Source organism: Leptopilina heterotoma, unplaced genomic scaffold (genome assembly GCF_015476425.1).
Source record: "Leptopilina heterotoma isolate Lh14 unplaced genomic scaffold, ASM1547642v1 Lhet_114, whole genome shotgun sequence".
In the NCBI taxonomy this organism is placed as follows: domain Eukaryota; kingdom Metazoa; phylum Arthropoda; class Insecta; order Hymenoptera; family Figitidae; genus Leptopilina; species Leptopilina heterotoma.
Genome location: NW_025110833.1, coordinates 1,955,622 through 1,977,310, shown reverse-complemented (window position 1 = coordinate 1,977,310; position 21,689 = coordinate 1,955,622). Strand labels below are relative to the sequence as shown.

General features: G+C 22.3%; 1 protein-coding gene across 15 annotated transcripts in view; it reads right to left on the bottom strand.

Annotated features, from left to right (window-relative positions):
* The window catches only part of LOC122507790 (basement membrane-specific heparan sulfate proteoglycan core protein), a 282,285-nt gene that overhangs the window by 259,998 nt on the left and 598 nt on the right, over window positions 1–21,689 (bottom strand). The gene's annotated exons all lie outside the window — the stretch shown is intronic.

Here is a 21,689-nt window from a genome sequence, read left to right as displayed (position 1 = left end):
ATTAATATCAATTTTTCAACATTAATATCATAAATTTAATAATATTAATTCTTTAATATTATTAATACACTCAAAAAAAAATTTATTGGATTAAAATAACCGATTTCGAAAAAGAAATAAATAAATTTCGTTCATCTGAAGATTACAATAAAAAAATATTGGCATTCATTTGAACGTTCAAAAACTGTAAGGAAAATTTCTTATTGATCTTTTTGAAAATGAGTATACATTAGCACTAAAAGAAATCTATAATATCTATTTGCATATTTTTATTTTTAACCACACATTTCATAACTGAAGAGACGTTCAAATATTACGTAATATGATTTTTCTCCAAATTTTATAATTCTGTCTTTTATTCTAATACAGAAAATACACACACGCACAAATAGTCTATGTCTAAATTATTGTATACTAAAAAAAAATTTATTTGTTTATTAAATAACCGATTACTTATCTATTATCAAATAAATATTTAATTGAATCAAATAATTTTTATTTAAACCAAATGAATTTTATTTAAATAAAATAAATTGTAACTATTTCAAATCAATTATTTCCGTATTTAAAGCAAATACCATTTTATTCATATAAATAAAATTTATTTGATTCAAGTAAATATTTATTTGAAATAATAATAGATAAATAATCGGTTATTTAAATGAAAACAAATTTTTTTCAGTGTAAGGAGAATAACTTAAAATCCAAAACTAAAAAATATTTAATGCCAAATAATGTAGTAATAGTATTATTGCTATTAATAATTAATTATTATTTAATAATTTAACTATTTAATAGTAAATATATAATTTCTTCAAAATTATTTTCATCATTTCAATTCAATTATAACTTTCTACAATATTTAACTAAAATTCTTCTTTAAATCAATTATTTTTAATAATTTTCGAAATAGTGCTTTGAGAATTTTCAAATTCATTTATTTACAATATTTAATTTTACGAAATTTCAGTTATTCGTAAATTCTTCAATTAAATATATGTGACGCTCCACGAGAAAAGGGAACTTATTTACTCTTGTCATAAGGTCCCTTTTCTCGTGGAGCGTCACATATATTAGAAAATAAAAATTTCAAATTGTTATCTTAAATTTTAACTAAAATTCGTTTTTAAATCAATTTTTATTAGAAATTTCTACAATAATTAAATTATATTAATACAAAAATAATTTATTGAATAATTGAATGCTTCTTAAAATTCAATTCTGGTAAAGAATTTTATCAACAAATTTTTAAATAATTGAAATGTTTTGACGAATTTTAATAAAATTTTTAAAAATACCTAATTACATTTTTCTGAGGAATTTGATTAAAATTACATATATATTAAAAATAATTAAAATTCTGTGATTATTTGTGAAAATAAATAAATTTCTAGAAAGAATCTTATTATTTACAAAAATAATTGAATTTTAAAAAGAATTTACTTTTAATGTAAATAATTAAATGTTTGCGTAGAATATTAGGTATATTAAATTTTTTTACGAAGTTGAAGTCCACAACGTTTATCAACGAAAAAAATTTATTTAATGCATTCAAGTATTATTTTTAATTTAATTTTTAATTGTAAAATAATTATTATCAAAATATAAACACCAATTTTTTTTTCTAAATATTTTTGTGTCAATATTTATGCGTCATTTTTAATTAATTTACTAAGTGAACAATTTTTTTTCGTTGATCAACGTTGTGGACTTCAACTTGGTATTTTTTTTTCAATAATTGAATTCTTTTGGAAAATATGAATAGTAAATATTAAAAATCATTGGAGTGAGGAAAATTATTGAAAGTAATTTAAATTTTTTCAAGAATTTTATTAAAAAGTTTTTGAAACTAATTGAATTTTTTTAACGAATTTTATTACATTTTTTCATATAATTATTGAATTCCTGTGAAAAATTATATTTGCAAAAATAATAATTGAATTCTTGCGAAGGATTTTATTAAAATTTTTGTAAATATTGTTCTTTTATAATTTTATGAAAATTTAAAGGAATAATTCAATTATTTCGAATAATTTAATTAAAATGGTACTAAAAATAATTGAAATTCTGCGATTATTTATGAATAATAATTGAATTCATAAAAAGAATTATATTTTTTATGGAAATATTTAAATGTTTGCGTAGAATTATATTAAAATTTTGTTTTAAATAATTGAATTCTTTAGAAAATTTTATTAAAATAGTAGATATATTGAAAATCATTGAATTGGGGAAATTTTTTGAAAATAATTGAATTTCGGGGAAGAATTTTATTATTTATAAAAATAACTGGAATTTCGACTAGAATTTTTAAAAATTGTTGAACATAATTGAATTTGAACTATTATTAATATTATTATTATTTTTATTGATATTACTATATTATTATTATTATTATTATTGTTGTTATTATTATTATAATTATTTTTTATTATTATTGTTAATACTACGTTTTATTATTGTTGTAAAGTATGAAGGTAAATAGAATAAAAAAAAATAGTAAATTAAAAAAATACTGATAGGGAAATCAATTTTCACGTACAATGAAAAAGCCAAAATTTTCATTTAGAGAGGGAGAGAAAGGGAGAAAGAGAGAGAATATTTGACAATTGAGTTTTTTTTAACAAAAATAACAAAGGGGTGTGATTGCCTTTTGACCTATGAACCGCAAAACGTACATGTCACGGGATAAGATCGTAATACCTCGTGTCGGATTTTCTGTTTGTCCCACTCTTTCCCCCTTTTTTTTTATTTCATTGCCTCTTCTTAACAGACGCATGAGTGCGCGCAAACCTGTTTGACTCGTCGCCCACACGACCATACATGAACTTCTTTCTCTCCCCCTTTCGAAAAAAAATTGATTAAAATACTTTAAAATCCATATAGTTCAAGAATTATTCCAATATCCTTTTTTTATGATTTTAAAATTTACCTTTCACAAGGCAAAATAATATTTAGAATTCATTGAACTGAATTCTCTCTCTAAGCTCGGTTACTATTTTCAGTTGTGTATTTAAATCGCGGCTTTTTCTGCTTTTGAATCAGTAAACTACTGTAAAACAGTAAATAACTGATAAGAAGAAAAATATTGTTTATCAGTCAACTACTTTTAATCAGGTGGGAAATCAGTCAACTATACAGCTGTTAATCAGGTAGACAAAAAAATTAATATACTGTAAATCAGCGAACTGCTGTTAATCAATAAAATATTTTCATTCAATATACTACAGTTAATCAATAAAAAATTGTTAACTTAATAAATTGTTAATCAGTAATCTACTGTTAATTAGTAGATTACTGTCAATCAGTAAATTATTGAAAAAGCATTGAAATACTAAAACCAGCAAATTACTGTTAAGGTTAATTAATAATATTTTATTAATCTTAATAAAAAATTTTTTTAAATTGTCAATAAATTATTGTAAACCAGTGAACTACTGTTAATCAGTAAATTACTGTAATTACCATTAATTAATTAATTAAATTAAGTAATTTCATTAATATATACTGTAATTACTGTAAATCAGCAAGATATTGTTAATCAATAAAAAATTGTAATCAGTAAATTACCGCTAAACAGTAAATCGCTGATTCATCAGTAAAAAATTTCTATATAACAATAAATCAGTAAATTTTAATAAATATAATATTTAATTTTATAATAAATTCATTTTTATTAATCCATTAAATAAATAATAAATAAAGCGCATAATAATTTCGTGGAAAGAAATACTCGTGCAATATATAGAATTTGTCATTCTATATATTATAGAGACAGGCGGCGTTACCTGACCAAGCATCGAAGTTTCCACGAGAATAGACGAGATTCACAATACTTCGATAATACTGTCAAAATTACGTTGCTATACTGAAATTATTGGTTCAAATACAATTTAATTGCCTCCCATAAAAAATATTTGTTTCAAGTAAATATTTATTAAATAATAGACAAATTATCGATTATTTGAATAAAATAAATTTGTTCCTATAATTGCGTATGTAAAAAATAATATTCACTTGTAAAATATACTTTCAACTCTCATTTTTTTGTAATATTAAAAACCGTTCGTTAAAATAAACGAATTATTGGTTTAAAAATAAAAATATAAAGAGAAGAATACTATTATTATTATTATTATTTAGTGTTAAAATAGCCTAAAATCTTATATTCCCTTTTTTATATAATTTGTTATAATTATCATTAAATCAGTTTTTTTCTTTTCAAATAAAAAATCATTATAAAAATAATGTGCTAAATTTGAGGTCAGTAAGATCAAGCTTTTGTGTATTTTGTGTACAATTCATTTCATGCATCGGAGAACGTCAGGATATCCGATTAACGTGATAAGTATATGAGTTTAAAGGGAAAGGATCGATTGCGGTCTCGATTTTATATTCAATAATGAACGAAATTCTTGTGAAAAGTGTAACAACCCTGATATACCACAAGCATAGTTAGGGATTATCGACAAACCAAAAATATACGTTATAATTACAAAAAGGATAATTACACGAAGAAAAAAAAATTACAAAAAAAAAGAATCAGCAAAAAAATTACAAAATAAATCACTGCGAAAAAATAATTACAAAAGAAATCAACAGAAAAAATTACGGTCAATTAATTAATTAATTTACATTCAATATAGTAATAATAATGCACTGAAAAAAATTTATATAAATAAATAAAATAATATAATATCCCATTTTGTTCATTTTTACCTAACAATGAACTATTTATATTGTTCATTCCTCACCAGATGTTGTTGGTCTAAACAATAAACTGTCGATAAATTGTCTATCATTTTATTGTATAGAGAAAGATAATTGTTATCTGTATATTTTTTTCTTACGATTAATTTCAAATATCATGTTATATTTTTATTATGAAAATTTAGCATAGATTAATATAAAAATTATAACTAATAAAGCAACTATTTTTATCGATTTGGCAAATATAACTCATCGCATAATATATAATAAGAAATAAAAATTTAAAAACGTGTAAATATGTATATAATATACATATTTATATCTATATATACTTAACTGTTAAATAAGCAAAGATAAGATTAATAGGCATTTGTCATCTTTGTTTGAAAGCCATTGCCAATTAGCAATTACTATCCCATCATACACTGCAATTATGTTTAGAAATCAAAAAACAATATTCATTGTCATCAAACATGAAAAATGGATAAATTAATGAATTTACATTTTTCTATTGTATTAATGATTCAATGAATTAATAATTGTACTGGAACATATATTATGTGTGTTAAATAATGTTGAAAGAAAAATGAAACTTGAATTGTTTTATAAAATAAATAAGATGAAACAAATAAATAATAATAATAAACAATATAAGCTTTTTGTTGTTAGTGATTGAATAATAATTTGCATAATTATAATAAATAGTGATAAATAAATTATCCACTAAAAATATATGATATTTGAAAGTAATCGTCGTAAAAAATAGATATATAGATAGCAGGCGAATAAAAATGATTCTAATAAAATAATAATTGTAAATTATAATAAAAATAAAACAAAAATTTTTAGTATATCAATAAGGAAGTATGCATGTCCTTGGATATTTACGTTTATGACTTTTGCAGTGTGCTTAAAAGCTGCTAATTATTCATGATATCCCGCACCTTTGGAGCTAAAGTGCGGTAATCAGTTATCTCTTAAATGTAGGTGATTATAAAGGTAGCGAATGCTCTCGTCTCAATAGTTCTTTAGCGTACTTTATCTCTCTCGTTTCGACAAAGAATTTTCAATAATTACTTAATTCCTCTTATATAAAACATTACACTTGAAATTAATTTAAAATTTAAAATTCAAATAAGAATGAAAACAAGAATAAAAATAAGAATAAAAACTAATTCAAAAAATAGGAATTCTAATAAAGGACATAGTGATAAATTTCTCTAAAATAGCAAAAGATTTTTTTCTTGTCTATCTGAATAATAAAGTTTTGGTTTTTTAAACGTAAAAATAAAAAAACAATTTTCGAGTTGAGTAAATATGAATGTTTACGCGAATTAAGTTATTATAATAGTGATCAGTCAATACACACACCCACTATATTGAAATTATTATCACAATCAAAAAACATCGGACTCATTGCATTCAGAGGGAAGTACTTAAAGTGCATTTATTAACTGATGAGAAATTTATCGGATGGTTACTACATTATTCTCACGATTTCACATTCCTTAAAAAAGAAGTGCTGACCACCATACTTCTAAATTTCTTAGAATTTATTACTGTCGCGCCATTTCAACACACCATCCTATTTTTTTTTTACAAAATCTTAATTATTCACTTCAATTTTTAATAAAAATAATCATTAAGCATTAAAGTCTGACGTCATTTAGAGTATAAATATTTCTATTTAAATTATAATATAATTTAGGGTATAAAACTATTTTTAGTAAACTATTTTTAAGTTTAAAATTTAATTAAGATATAATATTAGATAGGATTTAAAATTGTACTCTCAAGGGTAAAATTCAGTCAAAAATCAAAAATATGGCCTATTCAAATGTAATAAACGGTTTTGGTCAAAATTGGGACTAAAAGTAAGATTTATATTTAGAAACTTTAACTGATTTGTAAAAACTCAACTGTTAGGCATTTTTGTAAATTTCTACTAAATGTTTGGAGTAAATTTTACTATTTTCACTGCAAAATCAAAGTCTTAAAGCGCAATTACAGCTTAAAACGTGTTTTTTCTTAAATTTAACTCAGTTTTGGGCTTCATTTGAAAATAAGTTTTAAAATCAGTTTTCTAAGCAGAAATTTAGTAAATATTTGGATTAATGTAAGTTGTTTTAGTAAGATCCTAAAGTTCTGAACGTTCAAATGAACGATATTTATTTATTTCTTCTACAAATTAAATTTTTATTGCAATTATTTTGCGTCACTATCTAAAAAATTAATTACTGAGTTTCTAAACGTAAATATTTCAGTTTTTAAATTTTTTGTAATTAGTAATTTATAAAAATATCTTCAATAAAAAACATTTTGTTCATTTGAACGTTCAAAACTTGGGGATCATGTTTTAGTCAAAATTAGGCTTAAAACAAAACTTATTTTTTAACAGTGTTAGAATAAGTTAATTTCTCGGAAAAATTATAAATTTTATTAAAAATTAGTGAACTGTACTCCGAACGTAGGAAAATTCACTCAACCGGAAATAGTAAAAGTTGCAAAAAGCAGAAATGCTTCGGAATTTCCAGACAGTTTGAATAAGTTTTACTGAAGTAAATAATAAAAGTTACTTTTTTTCGGTGTATCCGTTTCAAATTCTCTTCATTATAAATAAGAATTTTTTATAAATTTAAAATTGGAACTCTAATAAATTGAATCAATTTCAATCTCGATTTCAATGAAAACCTGAAGTCTACAACTAATTTAAAAAAGAAAAATCAAAAAAGAATTCTCTTTCAAGTTAAATTAACTGCGACTCTAATTTTTTTGTGCATAAAATAAGAAATTGTTACTCAAAACACAATTACTCAAAAAATAACATAAATTTCAAGCTAAAATAAAATTATTTTTTGGATTTCTTCTTTAAAAAAAGTTACCTTATTTTCCAATAATATATATTATTATTATTATTTAGAAAAGAAATAAATTTTCCTCAAGAGATGAAATCAATAATATCAATATTTTAATGTCGTAAAGAAATTGAAAGAAATTTGTCGTCGGTAATCTATAGTCAAGAATATATATGTCTTTTATGAGTCAAGGAGAGCCTGTACACTGACAATTAACACTTGAAACATCACTTTTCAAAAAGCCAGTATAACATTAAAGTATTTATTAACTTTACCCTAGACTTTCTCTATAGTGAGACCTGCTAAACGGATTCCCATCTATTTTTAGTGGGATACTGCAGAGATAGAAACTGTTTAAAGCATAAAGATATATGTTTAACAGGAGTACATATGAAATAAATACCTTCATGAAAGTTCAAAATTAAAACGAATTTGTCACATACTATTTCGATAAAATTACAAAACTGTACATTCAAAAGAAAATTTTCTGTACCAACTTGAAAAAGTTTTGCAGAATTTTAATAAAATTATTCTATAGAATCATTGTTTAAAAATTCCAGTAAAAATTCTGTATAAATTTTGTATTTCAAAGACCCTAAAAAATTGGAGTAGAATCGTTAGGGTCGAAAAGCGATTTTTTCGCGAAATCAAAAAGATTGAACCAAATAATTATTTCAACCGTTTTAGGTTAAAAATGCCATGGGTTTTGAGTGTTTTTTCAAACAATGAAAAAACTCAAATTGCTGATGTTTTCATCTCTAAAAACTGCAAATAATAAATTTTGATGCTGAGCATCGACACGCTATATGTGCAGGGACATCTTAAAACAAAAATGATTGATTTTCCTAAAGTTTTGAACGTTCACATTTTCATGCTCCAATATTTTTTTGAAAATTACTAGACTAAAAAGAAAAGTATTGTAACTGAAATATTTATTTTCGAAAAAAATTATTTTCTTTCTTATGAAAAACAATATTTTGTGCGAAAAATAAAATTAAAAGAAACAATAAAAATATCATAGCTCTTATGGACGTTCGAAACTCTAGGAACCTAAATTAATATCCACAGAAAAATAATTGTGTAAATCTCTATATATATTTATAATACATTAGAATTCATGTAGAAATTATATTTTATAGTAATCTAGTAAAACTCTGTAGATTTTTTAATTTGGTACAACAAAATCCCAATTTGTAAATGAATATAAACACACAATACCATAATATTTTCAATCAAAAGTTAGATATTTGACTCTCACCAAACTTTGTACGAGTTGAAACGAAATTATGTGAAACTGAATATTTAAAACTTTCTTTAAACAAAATTTTATGAATTTGAAACCTATAATCAAGATATAAAGTTTATTATTAATACTGTAATTTCATATTCAATGCCCATAAATTTAATTGAAATGCAGTGAAATAAAAACCTCAATATAGAATATTGATAAACAAAATTGCAAAAAGTGCTTTAAAAAATTGAAAATTAAACCTGCGAGAAAATTATTATAAATTTTTTTCTGTAATCACTTGTAATGAGTAATACACAGTATATTAATACTTGTAATACAGTAGTGAATATGTAAAAGTGTTAAATTTATTATACAATATAGAATAAGGTGTATTGCGAATAACAGAAAAATAAGACTGGACTTTCAAATTTCATGCTAAGTATGGACATGTATGTGAATTTTCTGACGCTGCATTCGCCAGTGTAAAAAGGATTTAATTACTGCTTCCAAGCGATTTCTTTTTTTTCTCTCCTCTGTATATAATATAACTTTCTTGATATACGCTCATTTTTGTTTCGTCTCCCATACATCTTAACATTTTCGACGACCCTGACAATATTTGCGCAACCAGGATACCGGTTTACTCATATACCATATATATATACATAATATATGTATAATTGTATTCACGAAATTCTTTTCAATAAGTCCCTAAATCTGAATCAAATCGAATCACTAAAATTCACTTAGGAGTCGTGCATATATATATATTATATGTGTCACACTATAATTTTTAGCATTTTTAACCCCCACTACCACTCTCTAAATCTGAATATGTGAAATTTCACTTATTGTACGTTATAAGTCGTCCTCTCGATCAATAAGTGCATATACACTTATAAATAAGTGAATTTTTCACTTATTCTGAGTGAAATTTCACTTATTATAAGTGTATATGCACTTATTGATCGAGAAGACGACTTATAACGTACAAATATGTGAATTTTCACATATTCAGATTTAGAGAGCATGTCCCCCCACGCTTTTAGGTACATTAGTGTGACATTCTTTTGGGTGTCACTAATAGTAATTGCTCGACTCCCCCCCCCCTCCCCACCCCTCTCCAAAAAGTAAGACATAATTTATGTGAACAGCCCAAAAAAAATTTTTTGTTTTATTAAACTTTAAATATTAGATTTCATTATTTCAGATTAATATATTTATTATTATTTACAATCAACTAAAAAAATTATGTTTGAATTGAACATAATTTGGTGGCTACTTGTTTTTAGATTAAAAAAGACTTTTCTCAGTGAATTTTTTCATAATTTCTAAATTAAATTACATTCAAAAATAAAATAATTTCTTTTGAATAAATATTTATTTTTCCAAGGGAATTAAAATATTTTAAATAATTTCAATGTTTTTTGAAATTTAACTATTTCTAAAAATTATACAATAACTGCAATTCTTCCAAAATTCAATCATTTTTTTTCATGAAATTTTTTAATAAACTTATTCAAAACTTTAATCATTTTATTTCACAATAAAAATTTAAATATTGCTATACAGTTTTACAACAATCAAATGTTTTAAAGATTTCAATTTAAAAATCCTTTGAAATTCAATTATTTCTAAAAAGAAGCGTTATAATGTTGACACTATGACGCTTCTAATATTCAATTATTTTATCTAAAATTCTAACTGAAATGCAATTTTAAATCAATTTTTATTAGTAAAGTTCTACGAGAATTAAATTATTTAATTACAAAAATAAATAATTTATTGAATAATTGAATATTTCTTAAAATTGAATTCTTCTAAAGACCTTTATCACAATTTTTTTTAGATTATTGAGGTTCTTCCGAAGAATTTAAACAAAATTTTCCAGAATAATTACATTTTTCGAAGAATTTGTTTAAAATTGTATTGAAAATAATTTAAATTAAATTAAATTAATTAAATAATGATTAAATTTCTGTGACAATTTTATTATTTATGAAAATAATAGATAAAAGTAACATAATAAAAAATTAAATTTGTAAAAATACAAATTCAATTGTCTCGCGGAAAATTTAGATTCGTACGAGAAATTTAATTAAAATTTGCACTGAAATTAAATGAATTCTTCTATAGAGTTTATAACAATTTTTAAAAATAATTTAATTCTATGAAAAAATTTTGTTAAACCTTTTAAAAATAATAATTCCATCAAGAAATTTTATTGAAATTGTATTAGAAATAATTGAAATTCTCCAAAGAATTTTAAAAGGGTTCTTGAAAATAATTAAATTTTTCCGAAAAAAATTTATAACGTACGAAAATATTAAATTTTTGCGACGAATTTTATTAAAAAGTTTTTTTAAATAATTAAATTCTTGAAGGCAATTTTATTGAAATAGTAGATATTGCAAAAAATTGAATTTCAAAATATTTTAAAAATTAATTAAATTTCAACGAAGAATTTTATTAAAATTTTTCAAAAATAATTAAATTGTTACGAAGAATTTCATTAACATTTTTTAAAAATAATTAAATTCTTTTAAAGAAATTTAATTAAAAATGTACTAAAATAATTATTAAATTCTAATAATAAACAAATTTTATAAAAAATTTTTTTGAATAATTGAATTTTTTCGAAGAATTTTAATAAAATTATTAACAGTAATTGCATTCTTCAAGGAATTTTTTAAAAATTTCATTAAAAATAATTGAAATCCTGCGATGATTTTTATTTTTTATAAAAAGAATTGAATTCTTGCAATGAATTTTGTTATTTATAAAAATAATTGAATTCCTGAGAAGAATTTTATTATTTATAAAAATAATTGAAATCTTCAGAAGAACTTTATTACATTGTTTTTAAATAATTGAATTCTTGAGAAGCATTTTATAAATACCTTTTTAGACAATTGATTTTTTTCAAAAAATTTTATGAAAATTGTGATTTAAGCAATTGAATTTTTGTGAACATTTTATTATTTTATGAAAATAGTTGAATGTTTACAAAAAATTTTTAAAAATAATTGAATTCCTGAGAAGAATTTTATTATTCATAAAAATAATTGAATTCTTGCGAAGAACTTTACATTTTTAAAAATTTTATTTAAGATTTATTAAAATCTTTTTAAATAATTGATTTTTTCCAAAAATTTTATGAAAATTGTGATTTAAATAATTGAATTTCTTTGAAAATTTTATTATTTATGAAAATAATTGAGTTTGCAAAGAATTTAATAAAAAAGTGTTTTAAATAATTGAATTGTTTTGGGAAATTTTTTATTAAAATACTAAAAATTGAAAATAATTTATTTTCGAAAAAGTTTTGAAAATAGTTGAATTTAAAGTAGTGCAAATTCTCAAAAATAGAAAAAAGTAGTTGTTAGAGTCACAAATCTAAAAAAAAAGTATCGAAATAGTAGTAAATCGTAAAAAAGTAGTAAATAGTAGGTTTTAGTAGATAAGTACGAAGCCTGAAATTTACAAAATTTAATTAGAGCCAGTTTCACCAACTCCAATTTTTTTGTAAAAATTTTAATAAACTTCGGATCAAATATTTAAATATTAGTTCTCTAATTAAGCAGAAAACAAAAAATTGCTATTAATTAAGAATGAATAAAAATTAAATACAAAATTCCCCTCAACGTTATTGATTACAATTCCGAAACGAATTGTGTACAATAAACAAATTAAAGAGAAAATTCTTTCCCCTGAAGCATTAGAAATGCGAGTTTCCGCTGGAACTCTGGAAAAATATCTATAGTATTTCAATGTGGCGGGCGAGTTATCAAGTGACATTGACTCTTGAAATTGCGATGATTCCAACGAAACCTTAACGCGAAACCAGCAATGTGCATTCTCTTTTGCCTGTATCAACGCTATACACACATATAAATATACGTGGTCTCTGTATAGTATATCGTATGTCTTTCTACCTTTAAATAAATCCTTACGCATAAGCAACGATAGAAGAGGTCCGTTACGTTATGACTTCGACGGGTGCGCATTACCATATTTCTCATAAAGTATAAATCTTTTTGAACGCTTTTCAATTGAGACGACCAGGGCCTATAATCTTCTGTATGCCTTTTAACCCCATATCGATTGCTTTATTATATGCATACGTGTCTGTGTGTGTGTGTATATATATATATATATATATATATATATATATATATAGTCAATTCAAAATCAAATTTATTAATATACACACGAGGAAATCCTATATGAAAAAAATATTTTCCGAAATTCATCGTTTTTGATAAATAATATAAATCGTTGGCTTGGTGGAAAACTGGTAGCATTTCATACCATTCACAGTTTTTCTAAGGATATCAAATTGAGATAAAAAACGAATTAAAATTGTTGCATCGCAAACTGATGATTTATATAACAAACTTTTAAAATGGTATTATTTATAACGAATTTTTAAAATATGATACAGTTTTCCACCAAACAGACGATTTATTATATTATTATATTTCTTATTTCTGGCCTAAACATAATAGAATTAATAGATTTTGTAGTGACTTTCAAGAGACTTATTCAGGGGTTACCACAAAAAATTAATTTTGTTTTCTCTGACTTTTCCCTGATTTGCAGAAAAAATTTTGACTTTTTCCTTAACCCTAAAGAATATTGTGGTGATTCACTCCAGAAATTATTAGATACTCAAAAAAATGTGCTATTACATTTATTTACGAATTTCTCTAATTGTAAAATTATTCGAGAAGATCAATAACTTTATTTTTAAATAAATATATTTAATCGTTATTATTATTCCATAGGAATTAAGATTTTCCAAAAATTTCAAATTCAAAACCTTTTCGAAATTCAACGGCTTATAAGAATATATCTTCCTGTTTTCTAATAATTTAAACTTCCATAAAATTTAAAAAAAAAATTTAATTATTTACAAACATTTTTAATAAAATCCTTCACAAGAATTCAATTATTCTTACAAGTAATAACATTTTTACATGAATTCAATTATTTAAAAAAATGAGATAAAATTCGATCTAAGAATTCAATTATTTTCATAAATAATAAAATTTTTCATGGGATTTCAATTATTTTTAATACAATTTTAAATAAATTCCTCGAAAAATGTAATTGTTTTCAAAAAATTCTTGCAAAAATTCAATTACATTTCAGAAATAATGAAATTTTTCGCTGAAATTCAACTATTTTCAAAATCTACTATTTTAATAAAATTTCTCAAAAGATTTTAATTATATAAAAAACATTGAATAAAATTCGTTGCAAGAATTCAATTATTTTCCTAAATAATACAATTCTTCACCGAATTTCAATTATTTCAAAAAATGTAATAAAATTCATTGTAAAAATTCAATTATTTTCATAAATAATAATATTCTACACAGAATTTCAATTATTTAAAAAAATGTAATAAAAATTCGTTGCAAGAATTCAATTATTTTCCTAAATAATAAAATTCTTCACAGAATTTCAACTATTTAAAAAAATGTAATAAAATTCGTTGTAAAAATTCAATTATTTTCGTAAATAATAATATTCTACACGGGATTTCAATTATTTAAAAAAAAATTAATAAAAATTCATTGCAAGAGTTCAATTATTTTCCTAAATAATAAGATTCTTCACAGAATTTCAATTATTTAAAAAAATGGATGTAATAAAAATTCGTTGCAAGTATTCAATAAAATTATTTTCCTAAATAATAAAATTCTTCACAGAATTTCAATTATTTTTAATGCAATTTTAAGTAAATTCTTAGAAAAATGGCATTATTTTTAAAAATTTTATTAAAATTCTTCGAAAGAAATCAATTATCAATTATTTTTAATAATTTTTGCAAAAGTTCCTTGAGAATTTTCAAATCTATTTGCTTACAATTTAATTTTACGAAATTTCTATTATTCGGAAATTCTTCAATTAAATGTCTAGAAAAAAAACTTAATTGAAATAATTTTTTAAAAAATTCAATTAAACTTTTTCAAAAAAAATTAATTTTACAGAATTGTCAGTTAAAAGTATGAAAAATTCAAATTTTCAAAGATTTTAATTTGAAACCTTTTCAATATTCAATTATTATCTAAAATTTTAACAGAAATTCATTTTTAAATCAATTTTTATTAGAAAATTCTATGAGAATTCAATTATTTAAATACCAAAAAAAAATATTTATTGAGTAATTGAATGTTTCTCAAAATTGAATTCTCATAAAGAACTTTATCAACAAATTGTTGAAAATAAATATTAAATTCTTTCGAAGAATTTTATAAAGATTTTAAGAAATAATTGAATTATTGCGAGGAATTATGTTAAAGACAATTGAAATTCTACACTGAAAAAAAAAAAGTATTGAACCAAGAAAATTTTTCTTGGTTGAAGCAAATCGTGGGATTGAATACGGCCAAGACTATTAAAGTATTGATTCAAGAAAACGATTTTCTTGACATAGGATATTTGGGAGAAGAACATATATTCTTGATCCAAGAAAATATGGAATTCGACCAAGAAGTTAATCTTCTTATACGAAATATAAAATGTATTAAATGAATAAAATATTTTCTTGTTCTAAGAATATATATAGATGATTGAATTATTTGATTCGATTCATTCAATTTTTTGTAACGTTCGTTCAAGTAATTCAAGATTAAATGAAGAAAACATTTATTTTGTGAGAAGAACAGATATTCTTGATCCAAGAAAATATGGAATTCTACCAAGAAATTAAGTAGCATGTAAGAAATGCAGAATATATTAATTCAAAATCATTTATGTATCAAATCAAGAAAGTATGTTCTCTGTCCGAGAAAATATTTTCTTGATTTGAGAAAATTTATAGTTTTCAATCAAAAAAATACTTTCTCAATACAAGTAAATTATTTACTTAAATTACCCCCCCCCCCCTTACCTCCATCCCATCTTTTCTAATACTTAGGTCAAACATTTTTATTATTTAATTAATTAACATTTATATTTTTTATTTAAATAATTAAATAATTATTATTTTACATATATATTTACATTTAATTAATACTTAACACAAATACAACAAATATACCTTGAAAGAAAATTTTCCACGGTCGGAGGAATTGAACTCGGGTTGCACGCACCAGAAGCCGTCACGCTACCACTATGCCATCCTAGCCTCAATGGACAGTTTTCAAAAACTGATATTTAAGTTGCATATACATTTGAAGAAAAATATTTTCTTGGATCAAGAACACCGGCATTGTGTTAAGTAAAAAAAAGTTTCAAAGCAAATAAATAAAATGATTCGATTCAAGAAACATGAATTCTCCAGACAATACTTTATTATTTCGCTTAAGAACATATATTCTAGATTCAATACTTTTTGGTACTTCGGAAAAGTAAAATATTTGGTTGAAATAATTACATATTTAGTTCCGCCAAATACTACATTCTTAATTCAAGAATTCTGTTCAATGCTAATAATTACTTGACACAAGAAAATGAATTTCTTTCTTCAAATAAATATGGGATTAATTGAATATAATTTTTAATCGACTTGAAACAAATATTTACTTATATTAAGATCTTACACTTAATTGAATTGAATAAATAAAATATTTCATTCCAGAAAATATAACATTCTCGCAAGAAATTAATGATTTTGAAACATGAGAATATAGAAATGCTTCAAGTAAAAGAAATGCTTAGATTAATTAATATTTCTTTGAAACAAAATAATCTTTAATTGAGTTGAAACAATTATTAACTTGTATTAATCTTCCCATTTTCTTGGCTCAAGACTATGGGTGTTGGATGAAATAAATAGTTGCTTTAAAGGAAATAAAAAAATTATTTGACTCAAGATACCAAATGACTCAAGGTAAATTACTTGACGTGAGAACATGATATTCTTGATTCAATACTTTTTCGAGACTTGGCGCATGTAAAACAGTTCGTTTGAAACAGTAAGATATTTACTTATGTCAAACCCATATTTTCTTATTCCAATAACTTTGATCAATGCTCAAAATTACTTGACACAAGAAAATAAATTTCTTCCAATAAGAAAATATGGGTTTGTTTCAAGTAAATCAGGTCAAGAAAATGCATTTACTTGATTCAATGAACTTTTTTTTCAGTGTACGATGAATTATATTATTCATGAAAAAATAATTGAATTATTGTGAAGAAATTTATAAAAAAAATTTGTAAATAGTTGAATTGCTGTGAAATTTTTATTATTTATGAAAATAATTTAATGTTTGCTAAGAATTTTATAAAGATTTTTTTAAATAATTGAATTCTTTTGAAAAATTTTATTAAAATAGTATAGATTTTGAAAATCATTGAATTGAGGAAAATTTTTAAAAATAATTGAATTTGTGCCAAGAATTTTATTAATTTTAAAGATAATTGAACGAGAGTTTAAAAATTTTTTTGAAAATAATTGAATTTGTGACAAGAATTTTATTAAAAGTTTTGAAAATAATTGAATTTGTGTCAAGAATTTTATTAAATTTTTTGAATATAGGTAATTGAATTTTGGAAAAGAATTTTATTAGTTTTAAAGATAATTGAACAAGAGTTTAAAAAAAATGTTTGAAATAATTGAATTTGTGCCAAAAATGTTATTAAAATTTTTGAAAATACACTGAAAAAAAAAATTTATTTGATTCAAGTAACCGGCTAATTAACTATTATCAATTAAATATTTAATTGAATCAAATAATACTCATTAGAATTTTTTTTTCAGTGTAGGTAATTGAATTTTGGAGAAAAATTTTATTAATTTCTGCAATCATTTGTAACTTTTCCAAAATTCAATTTTTTCTAGTACTTTAATAAAAATTCCTGACTTTTCCCTTACCAATTCTACTTTCCCTGACTTTTCCCTTACCAATTCTACTTTCCCTGACTTTTCCCTGAATTCCCTGATTTCCCTGCCCTGTGGCAACCCTATTATTTTTTTCAGTGAACTAATTAAATAACAAAAAGTCGTCCTTCGTAATTTTGAATTAGTTTCAATTCTCAGTCTGAGAATCAGGAAAAAAAATTCAAATTTAAGTGACAACTCCGACTAACGAGAATTATTATGTGATTCAATTTGAAAAATGAACATGAAAAATCATTTAAATAATATATATGAATGCATTTTTCTATAAAATGAAAGCTTTTAATGACACAATTTAATAATAAGGATGATTTAATTTATCCTTGATTCTGAATAATTGAATCCATTGAGAATTATTCTCATCGTATGTAAGAATCATATAATTTATTAAAGTCTTTGAAGAATATATATATATTGGAAAGTGCCAAGAAATTGAAACGGGTACATCTACAAAACGAGTGTTTAATGACCCCTGTTTTAAGGTTTTAAATTTATAATATAATACAGTATCGAATCGACCAATTACCTAATTGGACGGCGATAATTAAATTCAGACAGAAATGTTGAACTGGATTAATAATCTTCTCCATGGAAAAATTCTTTCAGACTAAAAAGACATTTACTCTACACGTCACATATGTATATGTACATATCTATATGCTTTCAGAGTGCATCAAGCACAGAAAACAAATATATTTAATTTTAAAATTCATATATTCGGATTATTTTTATTTCACCTATCAAATGTTATTACTGCTAATTTTTGTATATGTATATGAGGCAAATTTTTAATATTCTAATAAGAGATGAAAATTGTAAATGACTATTCTTTTTATTCTTTAAATATTCATTACTGTATTTTCAAGAGAGAAAATATATTATATAATAATAACAATAATAAAAATAATATTTCAATTCAATTTAATAATAATGCACTGAAAAAAATTTATTTTATATTCAAATATCAAATTACTTGTCTATTAACAAATAAATATTTACTTGATAATAGACAATTAATAAATAATGATTCAAATAAATTAATCATTTACTTTTGCTTTTGAATTAGTAAATTTTAGTAATAAATTAGTATAGAAACTACTATTTATTAATAAAATTTTCAAATTAATTAGTTAATATTTTAATAATTAATAATTATTAAAATTTAGTTTATTATAAATTATAATTATTATATATTATAAATGTTAATTTAGTTTAAAAATAATTTAGTAAAACTGTTTAGTAATTTGAATCAGTGAGAGATTTTTTGCTAATGAAGTACACTTTACTATAATAAATTAGTGGAAATTATTATTTATTAGTAAACATTACTAATTCAAAAGCAAAAAATCAGTCACTATTTAAAATTAGTAAACATTTTTACTAATTCAAATTTAAAGTACCTAATTCTATAATTTCGAGAGAAGATCAAAAGAAACGCATAAAATTTCATTAAAGTGCAAAAAAATATTTGTCAAAATTAATATACTCATCGCATATATGTATAATTATTTATGTTTATGTATACATACACAGAATAAGAAGAGATATGACTATATATACTGTTCTGATGAAATCATCAAAAAGTATATAATGAATTTACGGTTCATTTCTCGATTGATAACCCACATTTGAAAAAAAAATTAAGGAAACATTTTAATAAAATATGATTATTTTTGAAACAATGTCATCGCATATATATGAATAACTGTGAAAGAAATCGCCAAATTTGTTAAATCAACATTCAGAAAAAAGAGAAGAAAATTAATAAATTTTTTTTAAACATTTATTAGTTTAACTGTATATATTATAAAAATTTGCTTCAGGTGATTAAATTCTTTCTTCTGAGGCAAAAATTTATTTAAAAAAATCTATGTTTATTTGAATCAAATAAATTTCTTTATTATTTATTTGAACATTCGAAACTTTTATTTTTGTTGAGTAAATTATACTGAATAAAAATTTATTTGATAAATTTTTGTTTCTTTGTCTAATCCAACTATTTAAAAAAAAATTTATTTGATTCAAATAAACGACTATACTTGTCTATTATCATGTCCCTAAAGCTCTAAACTTTCAAATTAATTAAATTATTTATATCTAATTCCTCTTTAAATTCAAATTTTATTACAATAATATTGTTTCATGTATTAAAAATTAATTTTTAGTTTTAAAATTTTTTATTTACGTTTTTTATTTTTTAGACAGTTAATATTTTTTCAAAAAATATATACAGCGATAAATATTTCTTTCCTTTGAACGTTCAGATTTTTTTTAATATTCTATCATCAAATAAATATTTATTTATCAAATAATTTTATTTTATTTATAAAATTTCAGTGGCTAATATTTATTAATAATACTAATAAAGATAACCCCCTCAAGTTCTAAATCAGATATTATTTTACACCATTTCTAAAAATATTCACAATTATTGAGAACAAATCCTTTTTTTTCAATGCTAAAGATTAAAAGTCACGAAAAATACTGAAATCAATAATTGCCATTTAAAAAGTGATATAATAATATTAATGATATTTATTGTTTATTACATATACACTGAAAAAAAATTATTTCATTCAAATAAACGATTACTTGTCTATTATTAAATAAATATTTACGCAAGTATCAAACAATTTTTATGTCAATTTGATTGTATTTGCTTTAAATAATAAGTAGTGAAATTATTAGTTCAAATATATGATTTATTTGAATCATGTAAATATTTATTTAATAATAGACAAATAATCGGTTATTTGAATCAAATAATTTTTTTTTTCAGATTTATGATAGTAATAATGATAGTATAAATAATAGTATAATTGATTCTATAAATGATAATTACATAATACATGTAAATGAATCAATAACACGAAAGTAAAAGAATTAATATTTGAGATAAGGTTTTTCAGAAATTAAAGTCAAGACTGCTGTCGTGAGCGTAATAACTATAATTTTGTATTCTCATCGTAATTGACGGTCTGCTCGTGCACGTGTTAGTTTTTTGGGCTTTATTTTATTTTTGCTTTTCTCCTTTTTTTGAGAGAGCAAAGAATATGTATGTAAGTTATTATATGAGAAAAAGGAAGAAGAAAACTTGTAACAGTTTAAGTTAAGTATAATCCCTTTAATTGATCGATGGTGTTAATCGAGGGCGTTACTCATTGCGATTATGTCAAGAATGTTCAGGTCGTTTATACTTGTAAACTGATATGTACATGCAAAACTGCATCATGGTTGCAGCTGCTAATAAAGTCATTAACTACTCGCGGTGTAAACGCCGCACACACTTTATAGTGGAATTGCTGGAATTTTTCTAATTTCATTAAATTTTAATTCAATAAATTATAAAATTATTGCTTCTTATCCGTGTTTACATTCTCCCCCAACAAGTGTAGAATTAAAAAAAAAATTATTTAGAAAGAATAAAATATTAATTTAAAAAAGAAAAAAAAGTTTTGTGTTTCAAAATAGCTTCACAATTAAATTCTCGAAAAAAAAAATTGAAAGAAAAGAAAACTGAAAAAAGTAATTTTTCGTTTTATTATAAACGTTCTGACCATTCCCGACGTGAATTTTTTAATAAAACAAAGATATACTCATTTTTATTTTTAGTTATTTTTATTTATTGACTTTTGAATTATTTTTATTTATTTATTTAAATAATTTTATTTGGTTAAAGGAAAAAAAATTGGCTGAATTGAAACTGAAGAAAAAGAACCTAACCTATATTTGGAATATTTAGTAAAAAGAAAGAGATAAAATCTACTGATAAGGAAAATATTTAATTTGTAAACCGAAAATTTATTTATACTTTGTAAATTGTAATAAATTTAATAAATCACCGAATTCTATCGAGATGAAATAGTTTTCAAGTATGAAATGTCTCAGTAATGAAGGTAATAAAATTGTTGTAGGAAGACAAATATCTAAAACGTGTATAACTAATCGGAATCAAAGTTTACTATATCAATAGCAATGTTTCACTATCGCACGATTTAACGATTCAGATAAGCATTCTCGATACTTGTCTATAAATATG